This window comes from Lynx rufus, unplaced genomic scaffold (genome assembly GCF_022079265.1).
Source record: "Lynx rufus isolate CCGP_SWC_20201006 ecotype Redwood Valley unplaced genomic scaffold, mLynRuf1.p SCAF_21, whole genome shotgun sequence".
Lineage (NCBI taxonomy): Eukaryota > Metazoa > Chordata > Mammalia > Carnivora > Felidae > Lynx > Lynx rufus.
Genome location: NW_025814836.1, coordinates 1282544 through 1294922, shown reverse-complemented (window position 1 = coordinate 1294922; position 12379 = coordinate 1282544). Strand labels below are relative to the sequence as shown.

General features: G+C 36.0%; 1 protein-coding gene and 1 non-coding gene across 2 annotated transcripts in view; one reads left to right on the top strand and one right to left on the bottom strand.

Annotated features, from left to right (window-relative positions):
- The window catches only part of OCA2 (OCA2 melanosomal transmembrane protein), a 424483-nt gene that overhangs the window by 78115 nt on the left and 333989 nt on the right, over positions 1-12379 (bottom strand). The window lies entirely within an intron of this gene.
- Positions 4887-4993, top strand: LOC124517443 (U6 spliceosomal RNA). Its single transcript, XR_006963447.1, has one exon. It is a non-coding gene; the product is annotated as a U6 spliceosomal RNA (small nuclear RNA).

Sequence of the window (12379 nt, the reverse complement as noted above, 5' to 3'; positions counted from 1 at the left end):
TAGCATCTTCCATTAGCAACCATGATCTATAGATAATAGGCACTAAAAACACTTGCTTATCACATCCCCACTCAGCTTTCCATGTTGACTTGTGTAGAAGATAGATAGTTCCCAAAAGCAGTATGAGTATCTGAACCAGCTCTGTGCTGACAAGCTGGGCTCAGATCCCGGAGCCTCCTTCAGATTCTGTGTCTCCACTCTCTCTGTCCCTCCCCTGCTTGTTCTCTCTCTCTGTCTCTCTCTCTCTCTCTCTCTCTCTGTCTCTCTCTCTCTCAAAAACAAAAAACAAAAGACATAAGCATAACAAATAGATATTTGTCAATAAATCTTATACATGTGCAGGAAATAAGCACATGTATATTGTGGGTGGAGCAGTCAGCATGAACAGTACCAGTGACTATACTTTACTTCCCTTCATTTTAAGAAGGCAGCACAACATTTGATATAGGGCATGTGGATTTGAAGGAAATATATACCATTTTGGGGTGGCTATGCTTACATACTTCTCATATGGCCCAAAAGGCTATCTCTGAGTTGGATAGTAGAGAATCAGAACTTTTTTTAATCATATGAAACTAATTTGCACAACTATGTACAACTACATTTGAAAACATGGATGGAAATATAATTTAACAGAACTAAGGAAGAGATTGAAAGTCTAAGAGACTAATTTCCAAAGAAGATATGAGAAAATAAACTGTAAAACAGATATCTTCTCCCCCAAAATAGAAGTCTCAGGTCCAAATAATTTCATAGGGAAAATTGTACCAAATCTTTGAAAAACAGATAAGCCCAATGCAATTTAAATTGTCTCAGAGAATAACTAAAGAAAGAAAACTCTCAATATTATGAAATACAAGATTGACTCCAAAATCTGACAGAGTATACAATAAATACTACATGTTGAGGTACCCGGCTGGCTTAGTTGGGAAAGCTTCTGACTCTTGATCTTAGGGTTGTGAGTTCAAGACCCACATTGGGTGTGTAGCGTACTTAAACAAACAATTTTTTTAAAAAGACTACATGTTAACTCAGTTATTAATGTCCATATAAAATTCCCACATAAAATATTAGCAGACTGAATCCAGATCACATTAAAAAATATACTATGACCAAATGATAAAGATATCCACTAACATCATTGCTATTTTAACCTTGTACTTGAGCTATAAACCGATGCAATTAGAGGGAAGAAAAAAAGCAAAATATAAAAACTGGAAATAATAGGTGAAATTATCATTTAATGGCGATATGTGCTCCTAATATTTTATAATTTAATAAAATATTAGATATAATTTAATAATCAAAAATCAATAGCTGTAAAATATGAAAACTGCAATCAGAAGATATAACGGAAAATACAATTCCACTTACAATTGATATTAGATGAGCAAATATACTATGGAATAAACATCATGACTGTGTAAATCAGATGTGGAAAAATTTTAAATATGAATTATAATTGAACAACAAAATGTTCTTTTAAAAGAAGAACTTGATATTAAAAAGATGTCAATTATCTGAAAGTTAATTCAAGCATTATTATAATCCTAATCAAATTAATAATTGTTTTTATTTTACTTATATTTATTTATTTATTTATTCATTCATTTATTTATTTTTGTTTATTTGTTTACTGACAGAGAAAAGTGCCTGCGAGTGCAAGTAGGGAAGAGGTAGAGGAAGAGGTAGGGAGAATCTTAAGTAGGCTCCATGTTCAGTGTGGAACTTGATTCCAGGCTTGATCTCACAACCAAGAGATCATGACCTGAGCCAGAATCAAGAGTCAGATGCTTAACCGACTGAGCCACCCAGGTGCTTCAAGGTTTTTTTTTAATTAATCTAAAGGAGCAATTCTATAACTCATCTGAAAAGACAAATAAGAATAGCCAGAAAAAAACATTGAAACAGAAAAGTATAAAGGGATATTTGCCCTGCCATATAGTAAAACATTCTATAAAGTCTCAACAAAGTAAACCTTGTGGTAATGCCACACTGAACTCATAAAACACAGTTGGATGGCCACAATATACCCCAAACCCCACAGGAGTTTTTTTCATCATAAAGGTGGTACATTAAATCAGTGAGGTGAAGATCAACATTTTAGTAAAGAATTTGGGGAGACGTGGGTACCCACCTTGCAAAAGATGAGTTAGATCCATTTCTCACACCATATACAAGAATACATTCCAAATAGATCAATAACTTAAATATATAAAATGCAATCACAAACATCTTGAAGGAAACTAAGGGAAAATTGCTTTATAACATTAGAGTAGACAGGCCTTTTAAATTATGATTTAAAACAAAAGAGGTGCCTAGGTGGCTCAGTCACTTGAGTGTCTGACTCTTGATTTTGGCTCAGGTCATGATCCCAGGGTTGTGGGATCAAGCCCCACATCAGCCCTCAGCATCACATCAATGCTGAGCATGGAACCTGGTTAAGATTCTCCCTCCCTCTACTCCTCCCCCCGACTTTTGCTCATATGTTCTCTCTCTCTCAAAAAAAAAAAATATGTATATATATATATAATAAAACACAAAAAGACTGATGAATTTAACAGAATAAAGAAACGTAAATGACTTTGCATGACAAATTTAAAAAGAGGAGGTGGTGATGGCAGGCAAAAGGCAAAAGAAAACTAGGAAAAGTATTTTTAACTCAAATCACAAAAGATTCATCTTTGTAATTTATAAAGAGCCTTTAAAACTCATGAATGAATGAATGAATGAACGAACTCAATTTAAGAAGTCTAATACTGCCACAAAAAATGTAGAAAAATATGAAGAGTTCAAAAGAAATGAAGCTGTACCTTAACTTGTAAAAAGGTATTCTACTTCACTAATTTTAATAGAAAAGCATTCTCATAAATTGCTGGTTAGAAAGCAACTATAAACTGTTATGCAGAACAATTTAACAACATTTATTAAATTATAAATGTATTACCCTTTAATCCTGAAATTCCACATCTAGGAATTGATATATGTACAGAGTTACTCATTACAATGCTTTCTCCTTTTTACCTTCTAAAGAGCACAAGTTTGGAAATGACTTAAGCACCCATCAATAAAAATTATTTAAATAAACTATATTCTATCCAGACAATGCATTAACTTATAGCTCTTAGAAATGAACATACAAAAAAGAATGAGGAAATTCTCTATGGAGAGGTCTTAGGATATATAGTATGGAGGAAAAAAGCAAGATGCAGAGCAGCACATATAATGTGCTAACTTACGTATAAGAAAGTGGGGTGAAATAAGGATATACATTTAAGAGTTTCCTCTGTCTGCAGAAAAGTAAACTGGAAAAAGGACAAGAAAGTAATAAAAGTAGACATGAGGAGGTGGAGAGAAAGTGAAATAAATGGTGATAGGCTAAGAATAAGACTTCTCAATGTACTACTTTTTCTAATTTATTTAACCATTTGAATATTACCTATGCAATATAAAAAAAGGAAACAGCAATAAAATTGATTAAAATAACTTACATAAAATTAAGAAATATTCTAAATAACCCCTAAATTAAAAAAAATAAAAATGAATGGTAAATAGTATAGAAAGTGATAAAATGAAAAACATTTAATACACTTCATGGTACACTAAAAAGGTACAAAAGGTGAAATATAAAAATATTTTTATTACTTTTTACCTTTAAAGGGCTGAAAATAAAATACTTAACACTATAAGATAATAAAAGAGCACAATAAATATTGTTTACAAAAGAGGGGTCGATTAAGATAAAAAAATGAAAATAATGTAGTACAAAAACAAATTATGTAAAGGGTAAAAGGCGAAAATCTATTTTCTGAAACCTCAAATACAAATATAAACTTCTGGGATGCCTGGGTGGCTCAGTTAAGTGTCCTACTCTTGGTAAGACTCAGGTCATGATCTCAGGTTCATGGGTTTGATCAGGTCAGGTCATTGTCTCATGGTTCATGGGTTTGAGCCCCCTGTCAGGCTCTGCACTGACAGCACAGAGCCTGCTTGGAATTCTCTCTCCATCTCTCTCTGCCCCTATTCCACTTGTGTTCATTCACTCTCTCTCTCAAAATAAACTTTAAAAAAATACAAACTTCTAAGAAGTTTCATTAAAGAAAGAATACATATACATACATACATACATACATACATACATACATACATATACATATATATGTATAATGTCAGACTATTTTAAAATTATATGGGGTGTGTATTTCCACAGATATGACCATAAATTTAAAGACAGTAAAGAATTTAAAGTTATTTCCTAGCAAAATGTAAGACATCAGATCCAAATGGATTTACCATTTCATTTGTAAAAAGCTCCTTGCTTCATTTGATGAAACTAGAATAACTGTAAAAACCTAATATAGTAAAAAAGAAAAGTTGTGACCATATTTACTTATGAACATAGATCTAAAAATTCTGATAAAAATCATTCAAAAGGAAAGGGAATATACCAAATAAGACTTATTCCAAAAATATAAGAATTACCTGATATTAGAAAATCTGAAATACGATTCATTACATAATGAATTAATGGGGAAAAAATCATATAATTATATCAACAGATGCACAAAAAGTATATAATGAAATGCAGTGCTAATTGACAAAAAAGTACAATATAACTAAAAACTACTTACAAACTAGCAAAAACCAGCAGTATATTTAACAGTAACATGCACAATTACCATTAAAAGCAGGAAAGTAAGAATATTTGCAGTAACTACTATTTGGCACACTGTTTTGGAGATTCTGATACATAAAATATGAACAGAATGTTCTTTTTAAAAAGGTATAAATTCTGAGGAAGAAAGGAAAATTCTATTTACAGGTGATATAATTATGTTCCTAAGAAAATACAAGAAAATTTAATTTTTAAAAAACATGAGAGAATCATACTTGCTTCAGCAGTACATATACTAAAATTGTAATGCTATAGAGAAGATTAGCATGGCCACTGTGCAATGATGACATGCAGATTCATGAAGTGTTCCATATTTTATATAAATAAATAAATAAATAAATAACATGAGAGAATCAAAAATATCAGCCGAATTCAAGATAAACAAAAAGCCATCAATCAGTTTTTCCAAGGCTGTGAATCAAGAGTAAAGAAAGACATAAATTAAAACAACTGAATTTACAACAGCTAAACAAAAGAATAAAACATCTAGGAAAAAGTTGAAAAGGTCCAAAATCTATATATGAAGAGAGAGTAAAACCTTATTAAAGCAAGATAGAATATCTTATTAAAACGAGAGGTGAATAAACAGAAATAAATCAAATTTCTAAAAGTAAGGATGTTCTATTAGTATAATGTCATTTTTAGTCAGAATCTCAATTTTAATATAAATAACAGAAGTTACTTTGAAAAGTAAATGATTCAGAATGAACAATTATTTTCAAAGTAGTAAGTTGTCTTACAATATTGTTAAATTATTTTTTGCACTTTTAAATCATTATACTATACTATTTTAAATATCATACTGTATGGGCAACTTTATAATGATTTATATATATATAAATATATATATAAATATATATAATTATATTAAATATATAAAATATATTTAATATATATAATATAATATAATATAATATATAAAATATATATATATAAAAATATATATATATATATATAGCTCTAGGACTGTCTGTCAGATCACCAAACTGGCAGTGGATCCAAATAAAGATTGGAACTTATTATATCAAAGGGTAGCATTGTGTCTCCATGGGAAAGGAAAGCTTGTTTATGGTAGAGTGCTCAGGGAAGTGGGCTGGCTCAAAGTGGAGGGTTTGCCCTTTTGGTAAGGTCAGGAAACACCAATTGAGAGCTGTGTTTCTGTAAGATTCTTTGAGGGAATGTTGAGAGTAAAAGCATCAGCAGTGTCAGTGCCTGGGGAGTTTGATGCTGAGAGGCAGACAGGGACTTCTCCAGTGTCCTCCTCACCCGCCACACACACATGGTGGATGCCTATTGTTTTGACTCTCCAAACAGCATCCACCCCCCTTTTCTGGGAGGCATACCTGTTCCCCCATGGTGAATGTATCACCTGGTGACTGGCCTCGACAAGAGGCCTGGATACACACTAAAACAGCTGGGACTAAGTGTCAAAGCCCCAGTCCAAGAGTGGCACCTAACCTAATTTAGACCATTTAGAGCCCTTCGCTGGGAATTTTTAAAAGGATGCTAGAGGGAGCCTATTTCAGTTCATCTCTGCAGCTGTGGGTGGCCATTCCCTAAGAGCCCCACACTGAATGAGGCAGTGGTGAAAGATGGGGAGAGCAAGGTCTGGCTCCTATTGTCTCTGAAGCTCAAGACACTGCCCATCCAGAGTTGGTAGATTGCTGTTCCATTCTCCCTCTTGCCCAGGCTAATTTGATACAGGCTTCTGTTACCCACAACCAAGAATCCTGACTAAGAGTGCATCCTGTATTCTTTCTTCTCCTTCTCCTATATCATCCAGGGCTAATGTCAAATGTCTGCTCCCCAGGTTATTGCAACTCCTCCCCCCACCCCCCACGCTGCCCAAGTTACGTGCCTTCTCTCCATCATTAAGCCCTGCTGATTCCATCTCCAAACTGTAGCTCGTTTTCCTCACCTTCTCTTCCCAAGGTGAATCCCTTGCCTCAGACCTCAGCCTCTAACTGGTCTCTCTGCTGCTACTCTTGACTCCTCCAATCTGCTCACTACACTGCAGTGAAAGTGGTCTTTTCAAAATAAAAATAACATCACATTGTTTTCCTGCTTAAAGCCCTTCTGTGTGTTCCCATCACACCTGAAATAAACCCAGTCTCTCTCCATTGAGTTTATGAGGTGAAGTATGCAGCCTCTTTCAGGGTTCCCCCAAAGCCTCCTGCACCAGAGTGATAGTAGTTGCTTTGTTTCCTGAGAGACTATACACAATTGGCCTCCTTGGGACTATTTCCTATCTCAGAAAATTAATATTTTTAGCATAGTAGCATTTGTTCACATTGTGGATAATTCATGTAGTATATGCTTACTTGTGTGTATTGCTCTTCACCTGGCCAGACTCCAAGCTCAGCAGGACCATTGTCTGTCTGGTTTACCTATGCACTACTTGAGCTTACATCTTGATAGTGACAAATATGTGTTGACAGAACAGATGAACATAAATGAATGTTATTTACACAATGAATATTCATTAAACATTCGTTAAATATAAATATATAATTAAAATTCATTAAATTTAGTTGTTCATAAATGTATCATTTTATAAGTAAAGAAAGTGAATCTTTGTTAATGTAAATATCTAAATTCATAATTAAAAGTTTTTATTTCAGGGGCACCTCGGTGGCTCCGTCGGTTGAGCGTCCAACTTCGGCTCAGGTCATGAACTCACGGTTCGTGAGTTCAAGCCCCTCATCAGGCTCTGTGCTGACAGCTGGGGGCCTGTAGCCTGCTTCAGATTCCATATCTCCCTCTCTCTGCCCCTCCCCTTCTCATGCTTGTCTCTCTCTCTCTTTCTCTGTCCTTCCAAAATAAATAAATATTTTTTAAAAAGTTTTCATTTCATTACTTTTCAAAATAGCATATTCCAAGGGGGAAAGTTTAGACCAAGCTCCCTTTTCTTCAAAAATTTAACAATAGCCAAATTATGGAAAGAATCCAAATGCCCATCAACTGATGAATGGATAAAGAAGATGTGATATGTATGTGTATATATATATATAATGGAATACTACCTAGCAATTTAGAAGAATGAAATCTTGCCATTTGAAACATTGATGGAACTACATGGTATTATGCTAAGCTAAATAAGTCAGTCAGAGAAAGATAGATATCATATAATTTCACTCATATGTGGAATTTGAGAAACTCAACAGATAAACATAGGGGAAGGAAAGGAAAAATAAGATAAAAACAGAGAGGGAGGCAAACCATAAGAGATTCTTAAATACAGAGAATAAACTGAGGGTTGCTTGAGGGGATGGGTTATATGGGTAATGGGCATTAAGGAGGGCACTTTTTGGGATGAGCACTGGGTGTCATATGTAAGCCAAGACTACATTGTATGTTAACTAACTTGAATATATATTTTTAAAAGCCAATAAACATGCTGTCTGCCATGAAAGGATACATGAGGAATAGACAGCATTTCTGCCATCCATAAGCACTGAACTGCATTCCATTGTTGTTTCCAGGAAGTTACCAGATGTGCTTTTTGTTTGTGGAGACTGTAGAATATGACTAAAGCTGTCTTGGGACTAATCTGACCTACACCTCACCATTTTCTACTCTACAAAGGCATTTACTTCTTCATCCTTTTAAGTCTATTAAGTCTCTTATGCCTTTTTTAGTCATTTTAAATTATCTTAATTTGCTCATTATTTCTGAATTCCATAATGGTTGGAATTAAGAATTCTCTGCCATTCAGTCAATAATACATTGAAAACAATTTGCATAAAAACAATCACTGAGCAATGAGAAAGAATGAAATATGGCCTTTTGTAGCAACGTGGATGGAACTGGAGAGTGTTATGCTAAGTGAAATAAGTCATACAGAGAAAGACAGATACCATATGTTTTCGCTCTTATGTGGATCCTGAGAAACTTAACAGATCCATGGGGGAGGGGAAGAAAAAAAGAGGTAAGAGAGGGAGAGAGCCAAAGCATAAGAGACTCTTAAAAACTGAGAACAGGGGTGCCTGGGTGGCTCAGTCGGTTGAGCTGCCGACTTCGGCTCAGGTCACGATCTCGCGGTCCGTGAGTTTGAGCCCCACGTCGGGCTCTGTGCTGACAGCCTGGAGCCTGTTTCGGATTCTGTGTCTCCCTCTCTCTGACCCTCCCCGTTCATGCTCTGTCTCTCTCTGTCTCAAAAATAAATAAACGTTAAAAAAAAATTAAAAAAAAAACAAAACTGAGAACAAACTGAGGGTTGATGGGGGGGAGGGAGGGGAGGGTGGGTGATGGGTATAGAGGAGGGCACCTTTTGGTATGAGCACTGGGTGTTGTATGGAAAACAATTTGACAATAAATTTCATATTAAAAAATTATAAATAAATAAATAAATAAATAAATAAATAAATACGATCACTTAGGCTACAAATGGTCCCACTGAATTTATTTCCAGTTGTAGGAAACTTGATCAATGCAAAGACATAGGGAAATTTCCCATTAGACAACTCCATGATATTATCTTTCAATTTTATATTTTAGAGAATAAAATGTTAGCATATAAAGAAATACTGATAGTGAATGGCTTTCTCAGCACACATTTCATCCCTGCTTTGGTGGATGGTCTCTATACAAAGCTGCGTTGTCCTCTGTGAACACCTAGTTGATGTACCATCACACACAGCAGGCACATTCCATGCCCTTTTCCTAGTGGTGAACAGTTAGAAAGATAGTAGGTATCTGTCCCCAGTTCCTGTCATACAGCTCCTAAATATCTTGGAATTCCATGATGGATAAAGGTGATAAGAGTGTCTTGGTTCTAATGAGGCATCTTATGGTAGGCATCTGGATAGTTTCAGGATGGGAACCAGTCACCAGAAAGACTAAGCCTTGATTAGAAACTTGGAAATTTCAGCCCCACTCTCCAGCCTTCAGGGAGAGGAGAGGGGCTGGATACTGAGTCAATCACCAATGGCCACAATCATGTCCACATAATAAAACTCCTATAAAACCCCCTAAACAACAGGGTTCTGGGAATTACTGGGTTGGTAAACACATCTACATACTAGGAGGATGACATACCCCAACTCCACAGGAAGAGAAGCACCTGTACTGGGGGACTCTTCAAGAGTTTTCCCTATGTACCTCTTCATTTGGCTATTCATTTGTACCCTTTAAAATAAACTGGCAATATAATTAAAGTGCTTTCTTGAGTTCTGTGAGCTTTTGTAGCAAATTATTAAACCTGAAAAGGGGGGTTATGGAAACTTCCAACTTTGTAGAAGTGTGGGTAGCCTGGGGACTTGCAACTGGCATCTGAAGTGGGGCAGCCTTGTGGATTGAGCCCTTAAACCTGCAAGTATGTGCTAACTCTAGATAGTTAGAATTGAATTGAATTATAGGATACACAGATGGTGTCAGAGAGTTGGAGAATTGATTGATGTGAGGACAAAAAACATTTCCTGGTGATGGCAGAATTTTGCTGAAACAGCTTCTCTACCTGTCTTCCATAGCAACCAGTGGCTGCTGACAAGGAGTACAGCCACAGGAGAGACAAAGTATTTAACAGTACATTGTTGTGACAAATACCATCTCCTATATAACTTGGCCATGAGTTCCAGAGTGTGACCTATGCAATAAGCCAAAGTGGACAACACATTGTCACAAAATCTAGGAAGTTCAAATGAAGAAATGCCTGGCTCTTGAAAACCATCTTCAATAAAAACTTGGGCCTTCTAGATATAATGGAACACAGAAAATAAGGACCAATTTTGATCAAATCACTCACCTGATTAAGACAACTATATCAGTATGAGTTCTTGAAAAAGATCATAAAATGGTGACATTTCTTTGGGTCTCTGTATAACTAAGGACTCTTATAGTTACAAGTGACATAAAGTCCAATACAGAATGGTTAAGCAGAAGGCGAGTTATGAGATGATGTGAGCTACAAGTCTGGGGGTAGATAAAATGACCTGGCACCTTGTATTTTCCAAATTTGGATGCACCAATATGGTCTATCCCTCATGCTCTTCTTACCATGTGACATGGCTACTCTTCTATTTGGAGGTTCCTTCCTCTGAATTTGGGAGAGTCTGTGACATAGAGTTACAGACTGATGCCTAGGATGCCTCAGTCAATTCAACCTCTAAGTCTTTGAATCTCCACAGCCCAGCCATAGGACAAGTAAGTAAGCAAGCCTCACATGATTCTAGTCTCCAGCCCTTGAGTAGCCCTTCATGATTCTGAGTGGAACAGAAACAAACTGGTTCTTTCAAGTCCTGCAAAGATAGTACAATTAAAGAGCAAAATAATTATTGCTGCTTCTTGAAGCCACTACATTTTGGTGTAACTTGTTATGCAGCCACAATAACAGGGATAGAGATAACAAGGATATCGAGATCCTTTCCCAGACTCTGGTTCCTCTAGGTTGAGCCCAGATTCAGGCTTCTTAGTAATGTCATACAACATCTTCAGGCTTTCTATATTACCCTTGTCTAGTGGAAGGAACTTTACGTCTCCAACAACCTCAACAGTTTTTGGTGCTGGTCAAAAACTGTGCCATCTTTCCTTTGAGTTATGTGCCATCCTTCAATTGTTCCTTAATTGCCTTGGGTCCCTCCCCCCATCCTGGGACATACCTTCCTGGAAAGTGCATTAGTGAGGAAAGGGGGATTACTCCAAGTCAAAACAGGGTAATTGTTTCCATTAAAATGGAAAACAAAATCAATAAATACTTAGTAGAACATTCTTTGCATTACCTCTCATGGCATCTTCTGGCTGGGTATCTTGGGCTATTATGGCTCTCTTGGCCTTTTTGGAACTCTTTTACCTTCAAAAGTGTCAAATAGCTCTCCAGTGCTCTAAGCCTGCCCAACTCCTTCCCCCTTATAGTAGCGATACTCAGGATTACTGCTTCGAAGTGTTCAAGAATATGCTAATCTACACAACTAGTTTAACTCTAAGGCTGAAGATTTTATGTCTCAGTGCAAACCAACAAAAGGTGTTCCTTATGTTTGAATAAGGGCAGGAGAATGAGGGGTGGGTGGGTTTGAGTATTCCTTCAGACACAAAACAGGCCTGTCTCCTCAGGGAAATCTGAGGACCACTTCTGCTCTAACTAGGAAACAGTTACATGCAAATAACCCTTTCTTTCTTAACAAGCTTAGTGTATGGATGAGACTAACTTGTAATTTATATTCAGAAAATATTGATCTGATGTTCATGATTTTAACTCTCACAAGGAAAGAAATGATTTGACTTCTGGTTCAGTGAGTTTATAGCAGCACAATTAACATAGAGATGAACCTAAAAAATATATTATGTTAGATCAGTTTTGACATTTGAGAAAATATAAGTGTCCACCAGTATATCCTTCAAAAAAGATCTAGAATGAACACTTCATAAAATCTAGTGGCCAAAGAACTTTATCTTAATTTAATGTGAATCAATGTTTGTGATCTTTCTGAGTCATACTGAACAAAGGCAAGACATTTTCAAATGTTGCTTTTAGAATACTAGTTTCTAAATAGTTTATTTTCTGGATATTTTTTCTCTTTAATTTAATTTACCAACTTGTTGGGGCGCCTGGGTGGCTCAGTCGGTTAAGCGGACGACTTCAGCTCAGGTCATGATCGTGCAGTCCATGAGTTCGAGTCCCGCGTCAGGCTCTGTGCTGACAGCTCAGAGCCTGGAGCCTGTTTCAGATTCTGTGTCTCCCTCTTTCTGACCCTCCCCCATTATGCTCTG